The sequence below is a fragment of the Pseudophryne corroboree genome, chromosome 1 (genome assembly GCF_028390025.1).
Source record: "Pseudophryne corroboree isolate aPseCor3 chromosome 1, aPseCor3.hap2, whole genome shotgun sequence".
In the NCBI taxonomy this organism is placed as follows: Eukaryota; Metazoa; Chordata; class Amphibia; order Anura; family Myobatrachidae; genus Pseudophryne; species Pseudophryne corroboree.
This window is the reverse complement of record NC_086444.1, coordinates 545,291,132-545,309,834: the sequence shown is the minus strand read 5'-3', so window position 1 is coordinate 545,309,834 and position 18,703 is coordinate 545,291,132. Positions and strand designations below refer to the sequence as shown.

The window sequence follows — 18,703 nt, the reverse complement described above, 5'->3', positions numbered from 1 at the left end:
TTCTCTAATGAGCAAAACCATGTGCAGTGCAGGGAGGGGAGATGTAACATGTGCAGAGAGAATTAGATTTGGGTGGGGTGTGTTCAAACTGAAATCTAAATTGCAGTGTAAGAATAAAGCAGCCAGTATTTACCCTGCACAGAAACAAAATAACCCACCCAAATCTAAATTTCTCTGCACATGTTATATCTGCCCTGTCTACCATTTTCTTTTATGCAATAGACAGAATCTGATTTGTTGCTAAGGGCAACATCACCTCTTTTCATTTTTAGAAACTTTAGTAAATTTACCCCTAAGAGTAGAATTTATCAATGGTATAAAAGTTGCAGAGGGGAGGGAAATAGTAGGTGTTCCAGGGACTAGCTTGTGTGAAGGGGGTGCATTATATGGTAGCTAGGAAGGGTCTTGTACATAGAACATGTCAGGTAAGGTTTAGGTTTTGGCAGTGGTTCCCAAACTGTGTGCCTAAGCACCCTGGGGTGCCTCAGGGCATATGCAGGGGTGCTTTGGATTGGTGGTCCAGGGCCAATTAAACTTATTTATGGTCAATGTAATAGGCAAAACCAGTGCTGGTGACCATCAATCATATTATATGTGGACAAATAGACGCAAATCTTGTCCATCACCACATAATTAAACCTAAGGATGACATATAAACACAATTTACTTAATTTAATATTTCTCTTGAAATGTCTCTAAAAAAACTTTTGACCTTTGGGTGCCATGAAAAAATTCTAAAACTCTAGGGCGTTGTGATTCATAAATGTTTGGGAACCACTAGGAAAGGGCATGTATGTCTAAGACATGATTTAACTGAGAGATGAGGAGCGTTTGTGTGAGGTATGTAATTTGCTGCAGGATGGGATTCCTAATTAGATAGGGCTCCAATTTATTTTGAGAACATACAAAAAATACACTTTTAGATAAAAAAGTAAAAAAACAGCTTAGGACCAAGAAATACACAAGCCCAACTGTGCAGAGATGGAACTACCATTGGCGCAGCAGGTGCATTGCACTGGGGCCCCTGAGGAATAAGGGGCCCACTGTGGCCCAGACCAGCAAGGAGTAATCCCCTGCCCCCCCCCCCCAAAAAAAAAGACCCCCCCCAGACTTTTTTGAGCACTGTCAGATGAATGGCATAGTGCAGAGAGCGGGGTGGGCACCACTGCCTAAGGGACCTGCCCCTTACCTTAGAGAGGCAGGACTGACCTTGTGTGTGCCACATTGCTAAAGAAGCCTTGACACCTATCAATGCTGATGATCACAGCCACATACTGCCTCTAATTAACAGATAGCTGTAAAGACATTTTTGATTCACTGCTGTCTGTGAATTACAGGCTAGGCCCATCAAAGGTACATGACCCTTGTTCTGCACAATGTGCAGGACATTGTGCTTGTACCCCTGTCAACCAATTCCTTCCTATCACCTTCTGCCTTCCCCTGCCTTATGCTGTTACCCTCTTCCTCTCCCTGTCACCAACTGCCATGTGGCAAATTGTGAACTTGGGTTGGGGCCCAATTTATATTTTTGCACCTGGGCCCACCACTCTCAAGTTCTGCCTCAGCAACTGTGTGGTAAAATGTATCTAACAAAGGAAACAATATATAAATGGGAAATTATTTACAAAATCAGTTTTTTAGCTGCCTTAACAGCAAAATAATTGGGAAGATCACTAAAAAATATATTCAGCATTTATATATATATAAACAGTATACACATTAAACATAAGGGTCTGTATCTGCATCCCAAATTAGCAATAACAGAACTGTTATTGACAATAAATCCTGAAAATCTTCCATTTGGCACACAAAAATACATAAACCTGATACTGAGCTTTAAACACATGATCAAATCAATTTGTTTTGCTCACCATGCTATTTTCTGCATGAGGACTTATAGTGAGGGACATCCAGCAATATTGTCCTAGTGTGAATGATGTGTCCTACTAGTGCCTTGATTACTTTGCTGAGCCCTGAAATCAAATTGAGTCAATTGATGTCCTATCCCAGAGTGCATGCAATTGCTTGGATAGTGCACTTACACCAGCTTGCCAACAGCATAGCCAGGAGGATTTAACCAGGATGAGGATTGTTAAACAGATGAAACACTTATGTGCACTTGTAGTCTTGTACACTAGCATTGGATAATATCCGAAACCTATTTTTGTTCCAAACGCACCAGCTCTGGATCCAAATTTCAGAGATACAAAGTGACACTAATTGCAGCATGTGCGTCTTCCTGCCAGTTACTCCAAAGTGATTACATTCACTGAGAACACAGTGACTGCAGCACGCAGCCATTTGGAACACACTTTAAAGAGAGTATATGCTGATAAAAGTTTAGTTTGCTTCACATTGGGCGACCTGAGAATGTCTTTGTGATTTTTACAAAATAATAAACTTTAGAAAATCATTAAAAAGCTGTTCAAACTCATTCGGTGATAAATAATGAACTGCATGCTCCAAAAACTCAGATTAATCAGAACCTTAATAAACAAATACAGTATAATAATGAATTAACAGACAGTAAAACGTTGTCTGTTGTCTCCAAATTATGTAAATGCGTTCAGTATGACACACTAAGATTATGTACTGAATAAGTGCATACTCCTATATGGAAGAGCCGCAGAAAAACATGGAGGCATACAATGCCATAACCCACTGCAACCAATTACAGCTTGTCATTCATTAGTCTAAACTGCAGACAACAGATCAAAGCGGATATTACACGCGGCGCTATAAATTACATGAAAAATTATTTTCTAAGGTGCAATCTAGCCAACATTATAGGAAGCTTCCACATAAACCACATTTATTTTATAACCAGAGTTACATAAAATAATAATGCTTGTCTGCCTTTAAATGAACATAGTGTACTAACAAACCTGCTACTTGTACCTACAGAGATAATTGCTGATAGCAGAAATGTCCTCATTCTCCATGTACTATAGAAGGTATAGCACAAATGAACCTTTTATTCTCAGCACATCAGTCTTTCTGATCGAATAAAAATATACCTTGCTGCCTGTGCATTACAAACTACACTCTTTGAGCTACCTCTTTTTCATCAACTTAAAGTAAGAAGATATCTGTCTATTCTCTAAAGGCCATTTACTAAAGTGCAAAGCCTATTGACTAGAGATGCGCGGTTCGGTTTTTTAACAATCCGAATCCACCCGAATTTAGGGGCTTTAAGTCGAACCAAGGGCCTAATTCAGACCTGATCGCAGCAGTAAAATTGTTCTCTAATAGGCAAAAACATGTGCAGTGTAGGTGGGGCAAATATAACATATGCAGAGAGAGTTATATTTGGGTGGGGTGTGTTCAAACTGAAATGTAAATTGCAGTGTAAAAATAAAGCAGCCAGTATTTACCCTGCACAGAAACAAAATAACCCACCCAAATCTAACTCTCTCTACAAATGTTATATCTGCCCCCCCTGCAGTGCACATGGTTTTGCCCATTAGAGAACATTTGTGATGCTGTGATTAGGTCTGAATTAGGGCCCAAGTCCCAATTTGAATCTCTTGGGATTCCAAGTTGAACCAAGTCCTGGTTTTGGATCTTCCCATAGTGTCGCTTCTCGGATCTTAGATGCAAATTTTTGGGTTTTGGATTATATTCAGACATTTTTCAGGAGCCATTTGGGTTGGCAAAATTGACTGGAAATTAATGTTATTGATGTTGATAATACTATAGGAACAGGTCCAAATTACATGATTTCAGCGGTTTTTAAAAATGTTCAATAAATACAAAACCGAATCCAAATATGAACCAAACCACATGAGTGTGGTTTTGCCAGAAAAAGGAAAAACAACAGAACTGTGCTAACAATGTCTAGCTCTGTAGGTGCGTGCCCATATTCTGGTGCAGCAAAATGACACACAAAATAATTCTAAAGATGATGCAGAGCAGAGTTAAAAGCACCTCTGTATCTTCCTGTTTTCGCACTGCGCATGCTGTAAAACTGAGCGCACACAAGTATGGGCCATGGAGAATCATATGCATTTTGAGCACATCTACACTGTTGACTGAAGATCAGAACTGAGCTGCAAACGTATGTTCTACTGTGAAGACAAATGTTCATTTTATACTATAGAATGGGGGTCATTCAGGGGCATGCGCAAAGCATCCAATGTCAATCAATGTTTTTGCACAGCGTATCAGTGACGTGCGGTGGGGTGAGGCGGGTGAGTCAGAGCCTTTCCTGTCTTACTAACGTTTGTGCCAGAGTTTTTACTGTATGAAGTATATGAAAAATACAAAGAATATGTTTGAAATATCTTCTTTGCATTATTCTAATCATTTTTATAGCCAGAACTCTGGAGTGCCTCACCTCCTTATCTTATCCGCACATCTCTGATCAAAACTCACCAAATTTCCAGGCATTTATACTGCTACACCTGTGTATAATGCCCAGATGTACTCTTTGGCTCATATAGTGCATGTAAATCTGGCTCTGGCGCTAGTCAGTGCCTCCTGAGCCATTTAGCTCACCGCACGTCCTTGCAGCATATGCATATGAGCTGCAGTGCGCACGTGCAGCAAGTATTTTGAGAGTAAGATTTTAGTCGCAAAGTGAGTGACAGAAATTCAGCATTTGGGTGTGATAATGACGAGTGGTCATACTAATGCAGGCGTGTCATGGCCATTAAGATGGTGTTTTCTGGGTATGCATATATTACTAGCTGCGATCACACTTGCTATTGTAGTGGCCTGTTCATGCCAGGAAAGCAGCTCAGCCTGCGCGTCTTCAGAGGCACTCTGTGTGGTTGTGCGTGGTTCTGCATGGCGACTTGATGTGCGATGATGTTAGCGATATTTTTTGCAATCATGCGACGCCATACGCAAATTATGTGTTCGCAATGAGCGTCCTTTTGAACGGGTTAGCTTCTGCCCATATTAGCACATAACTGCAACTGCATATGGTAAATAATTAGGAAGAACAGTGAATGACCCTCTATGACTCATATATCTCAGTAGCAACTTTTGGTCATATATTTTATAGAGCTGTATAAAATATGATTGTTTGTAGAACTGTGTCTAAATGTATGAAATATTAGTACAGTGTCTTTTAAAACAGTAGTGAATCAGTCACCGATTAAAAGCATTATTGTGCTAATTTGAGTCACAAAATCTAGATTATGCCCTGGAGCAACCCACTTACAGCTCCTACACTTTCCTTCAATTAGAGGAGAGCTCAAGTAATGCCTTAACTAACACAACTTGCACAGGTGTCAGAAAAAGGGGCACTACACATGTAGAATAAAGGAAAAAATAATCATTAGTGAGAGACAAGTGGAAAGGGTCAAAGTATACAGGCAATTACAAGTACTAGAAACAGAGAGGGAACTCCCAAATAAACATGTTAGAGAAGTGAGCTAGATATTTACATTTATTTGCAAATATCAATATTATTAAATCAGTGAATGAGTCCCCCTCCCCCTAGAACCCCCTAACTCCCTCCCCTCCCCCCCCTACCCCACACACACACACCAATAGTGTGGGATCAATGAATTTATACCAGTGATGATTTAAGCTTTGGAGAAAGAAAAATACATCTCTTAACTTATTTATCAAACACAGCCTGTAACAATTCAGTTAGGGCCTGATAGTATGGTACTTTATCTCAGTCCACTTTATCTGTATCCAAGGCGTCTATTCACGAAGAGGTGAAAAGAGTGGAGAAGTGAGCCAGTGGAGAAGTTGCCCATGGCAACAAATCAGTGTTGAGGTAACATTTAAAAAGTGCATTCTATAAAATTACACATAGCAGCTGATTGGTCGTCATGGGCAACTTCTCCACTGGCTCACTTCTCCATACTTTTCACTGCTTCATGAACAGACCCCTAAGGGGGTCGATGTACTAAGCCTCAGAGAGACATAAAGTAGATAGAAATAAAGTTCCAGCCAGCTCCTAACTGTTATTTTTCAAACCCAGCCTGTAACATGGCAGAAGCTGATTGGCTGGTACTTTATCTCCATCCACTTTATGTACATGCAAGTCTTAGTATATAGACCTCTCTATCCTTATATTCTACTTCTTGGTTCCTACGGTGTTCCGATTGGCTGACTTCTCAGAAAAAACAGTTAAAGACATAAAACAAAAACATCTATTAAACATTGATGTTTTGAAGTTGATGTCCATCTTATTTTTTGGAGCCATCGATGGTGAGAGCCCGATGTTTCCTCCCCCCACCAGTAATTGTCATGTTGGTAACTTTTATGGTAAAATTGAGCTTAGGGTTTTGATGTCCCATCTCCAAATTGAGATGAGTGACAAGGTAACATAAACTGTTGTTCTTAACTTTAACTTTTCTGTCAAATCCTACGTTCATGCCCTCTCCCATTCATACCATTTCCACCTGCATATTAGCACTAGGATGAGACCCTTTCTTATCCTGGCAATGAAGAGTCTCATCCACTCAGGCCTGGCGACAGGGGGGGGTCAAAGGGGACAGTTGTGACGGGCCTTGTGATTCTGAGGGGCCCCGAACCCTCAGGAAACTCGGCAGTTCAGTTAGTGTCCTGTATGCTGCTGATCCAGACTGAGGCATCCAGCATAATCAATCAAAGATCTTTGATGGGAAGGATGGTGCTGGAGGAGGTGAGGATGAGGCTGAAGGCCTGGAGCGATACAGACAAGGCTGGAAAGAGATGAAGGATGTGAATAAGCCAATGGCCGACTAGCCTATACCTACCTTGGGGGGATAGGGGGCCCCAAAAATATGAGTTTACCAGGCTCCAAGATTTCTGTTGCCGGCCCTGCATCCACTCACTGGTCATCATTGGACTAGATTACTGCAACCTCTTGTATATTCTTCCTGACTCTGATCTCTCTCCACTCTAATCCATCTTAAATGCTGCTGCTCTGATCATCTTTCTGTCCAACTGCTCTGTATCTGCCTCCCCTAATAATACTCATATAAGTACATTTATTTTGGATTGAGTGCATAACCAAGCTAACATATGTTCAAAGCCACATTGTACAAGGAACTCCGTTGAGCCAATAAGATACTCCCATTATAAGATGTGCAATGGTATATTTCCGCCACAGACACACCATATTGCATGGTAAATCCATACACCTTTTTTTTTATAAAACAGATGAATCCTGCAAACATAGGCACAAATGGCATGACTGCTTCATACACACACATTTTGTTCTTTTGTTAAGGACCATTTCCGAGGAGGCAGATGAGTATCAAAGACAAGTAACAAAGCCCATTTCTGGTACATATGGATATCATTCAGAAAATGCACATTTAGAGCTGCATGTTTGTTATAGAAACATATAGGAACAGTCTCTCACCTAGTCTGTGGGAAGCGTGAAGATCTTTCTGTCAGTCACCCGATCCAGCCAACATAAACAACCTAAAAAAACAGATACAGAGAATACATTTATATGTGAACACACATAGAGCTGATCGATCAGCCTTCCAAAATCACACACATATTATTCAAAATACGCTACAATACTGTTTTGCAGTTTACTAAGATCTATGATTAATTTCTGCATTATGACATTATAAGCATCTATTATAACACTTACTATAACTATCTACAATCCGAATGTATACGGTCTTATTGCTTTCATGGTTGATCCCATTGCATACCTCGCATACCTCTTAGCATTGGAGCATGGCCATGTCCTGGAAAAACCTAATTCTGAAAAATACTGGACTGCACTTTACCTACCTTGACCAACCTCCTATCACTCTGTAACCACTGCTGCACACCTGTTATGCATACCAGCACTGAATGGACATGCCCTCTCAACTGCATATGTATTGGGACAATGCAGTCCGGACCATGACACTGGGACAGAGCCTTCAGATTGGAATTCTCCCATTGAAATTGGGATGGATTGGAGATATGTCATAGTGCAAAAGAAGGAAGACCACTATCAGTTAAAACTGTAAGTTCCCAGACCTCTACACTAATTATATTCACTTAATTGGCATTTAACCACTTGTAATAAACAGGTGTCGCTGATCCTTATGATAAACACATTAGCACTGCTCACTCTACCTCTAACATCTCTTCCAAAAGACTATAATTTGTTTGGCACATAGGGGTAAATTTACTAAGCAGTGATAAGAGCGGAGAAGTGAGCCAGTGGAGAAGTTGTCCATGGCAACCAATCAGCACTGAAGTAACATCTATAATTTGCATACTATAAAATTATACAGAGCTGCTGATTGGTTGATGGGGCAACTTCTCCACTGGCTCACTTCTCCGCTCTTATCACTGCTTATTAAATGTCCCCCTTAAAGAAATAACTTTATCTACTGAGGACAGGTAAAACGTTTCAAAGGATCAGTGATCAGGGCCGTAAACTTGGGGGGTGTGAGTGGTGCTGCAGTTAGGGAGCAAGGCCAAAGCTGACAGCACCATTGATGCCACAAGGGTACCTATACTAAACTTGCATGTCACCCTGGAGCAGTGTTTACCAACCTAAGTCCTCAAGTCACACTAACAGTCCAAAATGTAGAATATCCATGCTTTAACACAGATGGTTAAAACAAAATAACTGAGGTATTAAGTCACAAGTACTGCTATCCTTAATAACAGGACTGTTAGTAGGCCAAGAGGACATAGCTTGGGAAACACTGCCCTGGAGTTTGGAGAGCCACATCACAACAGCCTAATGCTCAACTTCCCAGACCCCTCTCTGTTACATCATAATGTAACACTGGAGTAGGAGGAGGTGTGGCCCATGGTGCATGAAAGCTTTGCAATATCTCTGTCTATTGAGCACAGCATAGGACAAATCTACATAGAATGCATGAAAATAGCCATGAGTACATCACCAAATGTGTTGCATGTGATTGACTTTATATGAAGGTATTGTAGTATACTTATTATTTATTGTAGATCAATCGGATTGGTGTTTTAAATGCAGTTGTGTAGTTTGTTTAACCTAGCAAGACAATGCACTTTTGTCTAAATATTATAATAATTGCATACTTATTAACATGTACACGGGCGATTCACATTATTAGCTAATAGCCAGAGTAACCACCGTGAGCACCACAGACAGCAGCTAGATGGGCTGAACTGTCATCATAGACACACGTCTGGTAACCCCAAGGTTAGTTTTGATGGTGAGCTGCTCCACTGTAGCGTGTCGCTCGGCCCTCATGCACCTTTGTAGAGGATGTTCACCTTTCATATCAATGGCACGTGGTGCTTCACCATTTCCACATCAGTTATTCGCAATGGTGCCATTTGACCAGTCACGATACACCTTCCCCACAGCAGCATGCAAACAGTCCACAAACTGTGGTGTTTCCAAAATACCGACACCCTTGCCCCAAAAGCAGATATTCATCCCTTTTTACAACTCTCATAAATTGCCCCTTTTACCCCTGACAGCAATGAGTGATATGTATGCAGATGGCCTATCACACACCTTATTTAACCACGGACGGGGAAGGGGGGGGGGGGTTAAGAAAGGAGGGGCCCATGTGCAAACTCTGCTGTGCATGCACATGTCCCCAGAAACATTGCACCCGCCATGTTCCGGTGACAAATTTCCTACTGCGCATGCGTAGCGGGCATTTTCAAAGTGATTTTTGCCGCGAGGCTGCTGTGCCCGTCACAGGACTCTGGAAAGGTAAGTATAAAACAACATGGGTGCAGTGTGTGCATTGCACCTGTTATAGAAACGCCTATAATACCCACCAAGCCAGCGCACGACACATGATGTACTTCATGGGCTATGTGCTGCTGATGTCACATGAAGGAGTTGGACATAATAATATGTGTATAACACAGGCATCTGTTTACAAGTAAACTTTAGGTGAATGTGCAGATTTGTAGACCTGGTATAGGAAATAATAGTGTATTTATAATATATCTTACAGGAGAATGATTCCTGAGACTAGTGCCTGCAGCTAGAAAGCCTTTGTAACTAAACTATAGAGGATGATCAAAGCACTGCATATGGATATGTGTTGTGTGAAATAGGCTTAGTATGCCTGTCACATGTACAGTGTCTGAAAGGCAGTGCCTGTAATGCTGGTGAATGCAAATGTAGCCTCACAGGCTTGGGGGTTTTTTTTTCTCCATATTTAATTTTCACTTTCCATGTATTAAGTTCTATAAAATGTCTGGTCGGCCTTAATGTAGTGTTTATAAATGAGACATTAATCTCATGCTCTTAGCACGTTTGATAGGAGAGGGCGCCTCTATTGTTACGATGTATGTCTTCAAGATGTTAGATTTATAAAGCCTAATGCACCATTACGAGGAAAGATAGTTAGCCTGCAATAGCAGCCCCGTAAGCATAATGATCTAATGAAGGAGGTAATTAATGGTACATTTTCTCCCACTGTAAATGGATGTTCTTCTAAACAATGGCTGAGAGGATATGTGTTTTTTTTTTTCATGTCCACCATGGTTACTGATCCACTTATAATTGACACATCCTTAAAATCTTACTATATATGTTACCAATAGCATGTTATAAAATATATTATTTACTTGTGTACCGTTTCCAGGGTGAACTCCCAGCTGCATCTGCATCTCCCTACTCATTGCCCCACAAGCCCAAAGCACCAACCTACACCACAGTCATTTCATACATATTCTGTATACAACCAATAGTTAGGAATCAAATAAATATTGATTTGTTTATGCTGGCTGGATAACATAAGAATAAATATGTGGTATTATTATGAAGCAAAGGACCCGCCACTAAAATATGTAGTTTTTATACAAATCTAGGCTTCCTTGTGAAATTATGCAATAATAATTGGACATGTTTAATTTCCACCCGATCCAGCTTATGTCTGACTACCAGCTTTTATTTAGATATTGTAACAAATTTTTAACTTGTGTAAAATTGAAAACATACTAAGTAACAAAGGAAAAAAATCTATTACAGAACATGCTTACAATTGTCATGAAGTATTTTATTATGCTCTGAACAGAGAAAACGCATGTACATTGCCACCGCTATAACAATCAATATGAAGATTGAATTACTAGTGTAACTAGAGATGAGCGGGTTCGGTTTCTCTGAATCCGAACCCGCCAGAACTTCATGTTTTTTTTCACGGGTCCGAGCGACTCGGATCTTCCCGCCTTGCTCGGTTAACCCGAGCGCGCCCGAACGTCATCATGACGCTGTCGGATTCTCGCGAGGCTCGGATTCTATCGCGAGACTCGGATTCTATATAAGGAGCCGCGCGTCGCCGCCATTTTTCACACGTGCATTGAGATTGATAGGGAGAGGACGTGGCTGGCGTCCTCTCCGTTTAGAATAGATTAGAGAGACACTTGATTTACTAATTTTGGGGAGCATTAGGAGTACTCAGTACAGTGCAGAGTTTTGCTGATAGTGACCACCAGTTTTATTTATAATCCGTTCTCTGCCTGAAAAAAGCGATACACAGCACACAGTGACTCAGTCACATACCATATCTGTGTGCACTGCTCAGGCTCAGGCCAGTGTGCTGCATCATCTATTATCTATATATAATATTATATATATCTGTCTGACTGCTCAGCTCACACAGCTTATAATTGTGGGGGAGACTGGGGAGCACTACTGCAGTGCCAGTTATAGGTTATAGCAGGAGCCAGGAGTACATAATATATTATATAGTGAGTGACCACCAGACACAGTTTATTTAATATATCCGTTCTCTGCCTGAAAAAAGCGATACACACAGTGACTCAGTCAGTCACATACCATATCTGTGTGCACTGCTCAGGCTCAGGCCAGTGTGCTGCATCATCTATATATATTATATATCTGTCTGACTGCTCAGCTCACACAGCTTATAATTGTGGGGGAGACTGGGGAGCACTACTGCAGTGCCAGTTATAGGTTATAGCAGGAGCCAGGAGTACATAATATTATATTAAAATTAAACAGTGCACACTTTTGCTGCAGGAGTGCCACTGCCAGTGTGACTAGTGACCAGTGACCTGACCACCAGTATATATAATATTAGTAGTATACTATCTCTTTATCAACCAGTCTATATTAGCAGCAGACACAGTACAGTGCGGTAGTTCACGGCTGTGGCTACCTCTGTGTCGGCACTCGGCAGCCCGTCCATAATTGTATATACCACCTAACCGTGGTTTTTTTTTTCTTTCTTTATACATACATACTAGTTACGAGTATACTATCTCTTTATCAACCAGTCTATATTAGCAGCAGACACAGTACAGTGCGGTAGTTCACGGCTGTGGCTACCTCTGTGTCGGCACTCGGCAGCCCGTCCATAATTGTATATACCACCTAACCATGGTTTTTTTTTCTTTCTTTATACATACATACTAGTTACGAGTATACTATCTCTTTATCAACCAGTCTATATTAGCAGCAGACACAGTACAGTGCGGTAGTTCACGGCTGTGGCTACCTCTGTGTCGGCACTCGGCAGCCCGTCCATAATTGTATACTAGTATCCAATCCATCCATCTCCATTGTTTACCTGAGGTGCCTTTTAGTTGTGCCTATTAAAATATGGAGAACAAAAATGTTGAGGTTCCAAAATTAGGGAAAGATCAAGATCCACTTCCACCTCGTGCTGAAGCTGCTGCCACTAGTCATGGCCGAGACGATGAAATGCCAGCAACGTCGTCTGCCAAGGCCGATGCCCAATGTCATAGTACAGAGCATGTCAAATCCAAAACACCAAATATCAGTAAAAAAAGGACTCCAAAACCTAAAATAAAATTGTCGGAGGAGAAGCGTAAACTTGCCAATATGCCATTTACCACACGGAGTGGCAAGGAACGGCTGAGGCCCTGGCCTATGTTCATGGCTAGTGGTTCAGCTTCACATGAGGATGGAAGCACTCAGCCTCTCGCTAGAAAAATGAAAAGACTCAAGCTGGCAAAAGCAGCACAGCAAAGAACTGTGCATTCTTCGAAATCCCAAATCCACAAGGAGAGTCCAATTGTGTCGGTTGCGATGCCTGACCTTCCCGACACTGGACGTGAAGAGCATGCGCCTTCCACCATTTGCACGCCCCCTGCAAGTGCTGGAAGGAGCACCCGCAGTCCAGTTCCTGATAGTCAGATTGAAGATGTCAGTGTTGAAGTACACCAGGATGAGGAGGATATGGGTGTTGCTGGCGCTGGGGAGGAAATTGACCAGGAGGATTCTGATGGTGAGGTGGTTTGTTTAAGTCAGGCACCCGGGGAGACACCTGTTGTCCGTGGGAGGAATATGGCCGTTGACATGCCAGGTGAAAATACCAAAAAAATCAGCTCTTCGGTGTGGAGGTATTTCACCAGAAATGCGGACAACAGGTGTCAAGCCGTGTGTTCCCTTTGTCAAGCTGTAATAAGTAGGGGTAAGGACGTTAACCACCTCGGAACATCCTCCCTTATACGTCACCTGCAGCGCATTCATAATAAGTCAGTGACAAGTTCAAAAACTTTGGGTGACAGCGGAAGCAGTCCACTGACCAGTAAATCCCTTCCTCTTGTAACCAAGCTCACGCAAACCACCCCACCAACTCCCTCAGTGTCAATTTCCTCCTTCCCCAGGAATGCCAATAGTCCTGCAGGCCATGTCACTGGCAATTCTGACGAGTCCTCTCCTGCCTGGGATTCCTCCGATGCATCCTTGCGTGTAACGCCTACTGCTGCTGGCGCTGCTGTTGTTGCCGCTGGGAGTCGATGGTCATCCCAGAGGGGAAGTCGTAAGCCCACTTGTACTACTTCCCGTAAGCAATTGACTGTTCAACAGTCCTTTGCGAGGAAGATGAAATATCACAGCAGTCATCCTACTGCAAAGCGGATAACTGAGTCCTTGACAACTATGTTGGTGTTAGACGTGCGTCCAGTATCCGCCGTTAGTTCACAGGGAACTAGACAATTTATTGAGGCAGTGTGCCCCCGTTACCAAATACCATCTAGGTTCCACTTCTCTAGGCAGGCGATACCGAGAATGTACACGGACGTCAGAAAAAGACTCACCAGTCTCCTAAAAAATGCAGTTGTACCCAATGTCCACTTAACCACGGACATGTGGACAAGTGGAGCAGGGCAGGGTCAGGACTATATGACTGTGACAGCCCACTGGGTAGATGTATGGACTCCCGCCGCAAGAACAGCAGCGGCGGCACCAGTAGCAGCATCTCGCAAACGCCAACTCTTTCCTAGGCAGGCTACGCTTTGTATCACCGCTTTCCAGAATACGCACACAGCTGAAAACCTCTTACGGCAACTGAGGAAGATCATCGCGGAATGGCTTACCCCAATTGGACTCTCCTGTGGATTTGTGGCATCGGACAACGCCAGCAATATTGTGTGTGCATTAAATATGGGCAAATTCCAGCACGTCCCATGTTTTGCACATACCTTGAATTTGGTGGTGCAGAATTTTTTAAAAAACGACAGGGGCGTGCAAGAGATGCTGTCGGTGGCCAGAAAAATTGCGGGACACTTTCGGCGTACAGGCACCACGTACAGAAGACTGGAGCACCACCAATAACTACTGAACCTGCCCTGCCATCATCTGAAGCAAGAAGTGGTAACGAGGTGGAATTCAACCCTCTATATGCTTCAGAGGTTGGAGGAGCAGCAAAAGGCCATTCAAGCCTATACAATTGAGCACGATATAGTAGGTGGAATGCACCTGTCTCAAGTGCAGTGGAGAATGATTTCAACGTTGTGCAAGGTTCTGATGCCCTTTGAACTTGCCACACGTGAAGTCAGTTCAGACACTGCCAGCCTGAGTCAGGTCATTCCCCTCATCAGGCTTTTGCAGAAGAAGCTGGAGGCATTGAAGAAGGAGCTAAAAGGGAGCGATTCCGCTAGGCATGTGGGACTTGTGGATGCAGCCCTTAATTCGCTTAACAAGGATTCACGGGTGGTCAATCTGTTGAAATCAGAGCACTACATTTTGGCCACCGTGCTCGATCCTAGATTTAAAGCCTACCTTGGATCTCTCTTTCCGGCAGACACAGGTCTGCTGGGGTTGAAAGACCTGCTGGTGACAAAATTGTCAAGTCAAGCGGAACGCGACCTGTCAACATCTCCTCCTTCACATTCTCCCGCAACTGGGGGTGCGAGGAAAAGGCTCAGAATTCCGAGCCCACCCGCTGGCGGTGATGCAGGGCAGTCTGGAGCGACTGCTGATGCTGACATCTGGTCCGGACTGAAGGACCTGACAACGATTACGGACATGTCGTCTACTGTCACTGCATATGATTCTCTCAACATTGATAGAATGGTGGAGGATTATATGAGTGACCGCATCCAAGTAGGCACGTCACACAGTCCGTACTTATACTGGCAGGAAAAAGAGGCAATTTGGAGGCCCTTGCACAAACTGGCTTTATTCTACCTAAGTTGCCCTCCCACAAGTGTGTACTCCGAAAGAGTGTTTAGTGCCGCCGCTCACCTTGTCAGCAATCGGCGTACGAGGTTACATCCAGAAAATGTGGAGAAGATGATGTTCATTAAAATGAATTATAATCAATTCCTCCGCGGAGACATTGACCAGCAGCAATTGCCTCCACAAAGTACACAGGGAGCTGAGATGGTGGATTCCAGTGGGGACGAATTGATAATCTGTGAGGAGGGGGATGTACACGGTGATATATCGGAGGGTGAAGATGAGGTGGACATCTTGCCTCTGTAGAGCCAGTTTGTGCAAGGAGAGATTAATTGCTTCTTTTTGGGGGGGGGGGTCCAAACCAACCCGTCATATCAGTCACAGTCGTGTGGCAGACCCTGTCACTGAAATGATGGGTTGGTTAAAGTGTGCATGTCCTGTTTTGTTTATACAACATAAGGGTGGGTGGGAGGGCCCAAGGACAATTCCATCTTGCACCTCTTTTTTCTTTTCTTTTTCTTTGCATCATGTGCTGATTGGGGAGGGTTTTTTGGAAGGGACATCCTGCGTGACACTGCAGTGCCACTCCTAGATGGGCCCGGTGTTTGTGTCGGCCACTAGGGTCGCTAATCTTACTCACACAGTCAGCTACCTCATTGCGCCTCTTTTTTTCTTTGCGTCATGTGCTGTTTGGGGAGGGTTTTTTGGAAGGGACATCCTGCGTGACACTGCAGTGCCACTCCTAGATGGGCCCGGTGTTTGTGTCGGCCACTAGGGTCGCTAATCTTACTCACACAGCTACCTCATTGCGCCTCTTTTTTTCTTTGCGTCATGTGCTGTTTGGGGAGGGTTTTTTGGAAGGGACATCCTGCGTGACACTGCAGTGCCACTCCTAGATGGGCCCGGTGTTTGTGTCGGCCACTAGGGTCGCTTATCTTACTCACACAGCGACCTCGGTGCAAATTTTAGGACTAAAAATAATATTGTGAGGTGTGAGGTATTCAGAATAGACTGAAAATGAGTGGAAATTATGGTTTTTGAGGTTAATAATACTTTGGGATCAAAATGACCCCCAAATTCTATGATTTAAGCTGTTTTTTAGTGTTTTTTGAAAAAAACACCCGAATCCAAAACACACCCGAATCCGACAAAAAAAATTCGGTGAGGTTTTGCCAAAACGCGTTCGAACCCAAAACACGGCCGCGGAACCGAACCCAAAACCAAAACACAAAACCCGAAAAATTTCAGGCGCTCATCTCTAAGTGTAACTGACAAGTAAGTACTGTAGCCACCTATATGTAGCACAAAGAAAACGACAATACCAGATAGTATCAGACAGACAGAGAATATATCCTTCAGCAGAAACTACTTTTTACAGAAATGTTATATTTTATTTAAAAGCTTGTCACTTATGGCTATATATATATATATATATATATATATATATATATGTCACTGTCTGCCCCACCTGTGTCACCCCTGTCTGTCTGCCCCTCCCCTTTAGAATATAAGCTATCACAAGCAGGGCCCTCTTCCCTCATGTGCCTTTCCTTCTCTTACTTAAACCATCCACTACTCCATACTCCCTTCCACGGCATCAAATCCCTCGGTTTTCTGCCACCCTAATACTTATTTCAGTGTTATCTGCTGATGCAGCTATGTTTATATACCCTGTACTTGTCCTATATTGTCTTGAACTGTAAAGGCCAGTACACACTAGCCGATCCCCGCCCACGCCTATATTGGTGACGGCAGGGACCCAGCGGGGTGCCGCATCGGCAAGTGCATACACACCTGCCGACGCTGGCGGGGAAGGCAGCGACGGCGGGGGGTAGGCGGCGGGGGGAATGACAGCCATGCTGCTTCTGCTTCTGTATGGGGATGGTTTTGATTAAGTGGACATGTACTTATTCTCTTTTCTTGTGTTTGGAGTTTTCCAAATGATAGTTTTCTAGATAAAGAAATCTCATACCTATGCATTTCTAATTTAGACTGAGATATTTACTGTACCATGCATAATGTGAAATATGAAAGTTTTGAAAGTAATACAATTTTGATGATAAGGGCAAATAAATAAATAAATAAACGCATCGCCTCACATCAGTTTCTAATGCACGCAAATCCAAATCTCTAGTTCACTTACAAAGAGCCATCCTGGATGTTTTTCAATGACATACCCGAAAGCAAAATCTAATTTTCTAACCTAGTACTTTTTCCCTGAAGAGGTTCATTATTTTTGTCTAAGCTCTGTTATTGCTGAGTGCATACTTTACTTGAATAATCCATGAGAACCTGCTTGACAATTCATTACAGCTAGTTTGCTTGTATTTTTCTTTTTTTTCTTTTTTACAAAATTAAAGCCCATTCACTGTAGACTGTTTTAGTACTAAATGATTAAACAGTGTTATGATTTAGGAGTCAAGCTGCCTATGTTTTGGCCAATGGCCCTCATTCCGAGTCGTTCGCTCGGTATTTTTCATCGCATCGCAGTGAAATTCCGCTTAGTACGCATGCGCAATATTCGCACTGCGACAAGTAATTTTACAATGGAGATAGTATTTTTACTCACTGCTTTTTCATCGCTCCGGCGATCGTAGTGTGATTGACAGGAAATGGGTGTTACTGGGCGGAAACAGGCCGTTTTATGGGCGTGCGGGAAAAAACGCTACCGTTTCCGGAAAAAACGCAGGAGTGGCCGGGGAAACGGAGGAGTGTCTGGGCGAACGCTGGGTGTGTTTGTGACGTCAAACCAGGAACGACAAGCACTGAACTGATCGCAGATGCCGAGTAAGTGTGGAGCTACTCTGAAACTGCTAAGTAGTTTGTAATCGCAATATTGCGAATACATCGTTCGCAATTTTAAGAAGTTAAGATACACTCCCAGTAGGCGTAGGCTTAGCGTGAGCAACTCTGCTAAAATCGCCTTGCGAACGATCAACTCGGAATGAGGGCCAATGTTCTAGCAAATATCCTGCAGTTGCTCTTCGCAGCATGGTTTAACTTTTTAAATTAAACCTTGCAAAAAGAATAAAAGATTTGCCATATTGTCACTACCTGATAAAGAAAAACTGCACCAAAATTTGATTTGTAAAATACTTTCAGGATGTAGTGTTTCTGTGTCACCAGCCATTTCTATAGAAACATGACTTTTACAACAAATAAATTACAAAGTGTGCATGTTGAACTTATATTATTATTATTACTATTATTACTATTATTATTATTATTATTATTATTATTATTAGTAGTAGTAGTAGTAGTAGTAGTAGTAGTAGTAGTAGTACTACTACTATTATTATTATTATTATTATTATTATTATTATTAATATAATTAAAAAAATAGAGATTACTGCAGAAGCTCACACAAATATAGTTGTGCTGCAGAACAGT

The 18,703-nt window shown here is 42.5% G+C and overlaps 1 protein-coding gene and 1 long non-coding RNA gene across 8 annotated transcripts in view; one reads left to right on the top strand and one right to left on the bottom strand.

The window, feature by feature from the left end:
* The window catches only part of LINGO2 (leucine rich repeat and Ig domain containing 2), a 2,057,065-nt gene that overhangs the window by 412,366 nt on the left and 1,625,996 nt on the right, over positions 1-18,703 (bottom strand). For all 6 annotated transcript variants that reach the window (XM_063914082.1, XM_063914083.1, XM_063914084.1 and 3 more), the window contains one exon: positions 7,313-7,374. The gene's annotated coding sequence lies outside the window, so the exon portion shown is untranslated. The remainder of the gene's footprint in view (positions 1-7,312; positions 7,375-18,703) is intronic.
* The window catches only part of LOC134898281 (uncharacterized), a 143,167-nt gene continuing 133,153 nt past the window's right edge, over positions 8,690-18,703 (top strand). For both annotated transcript variants that reach the window (XR_010172198.1, XR_010172197.1), the window contains exon 1: positions 8,690-8,847. This is a non-coding gene — a long non-coding RNA (uncharacterized LOC134898281). The remainder of the gene's footprint in view (positions 8,848-18,703) is intronic.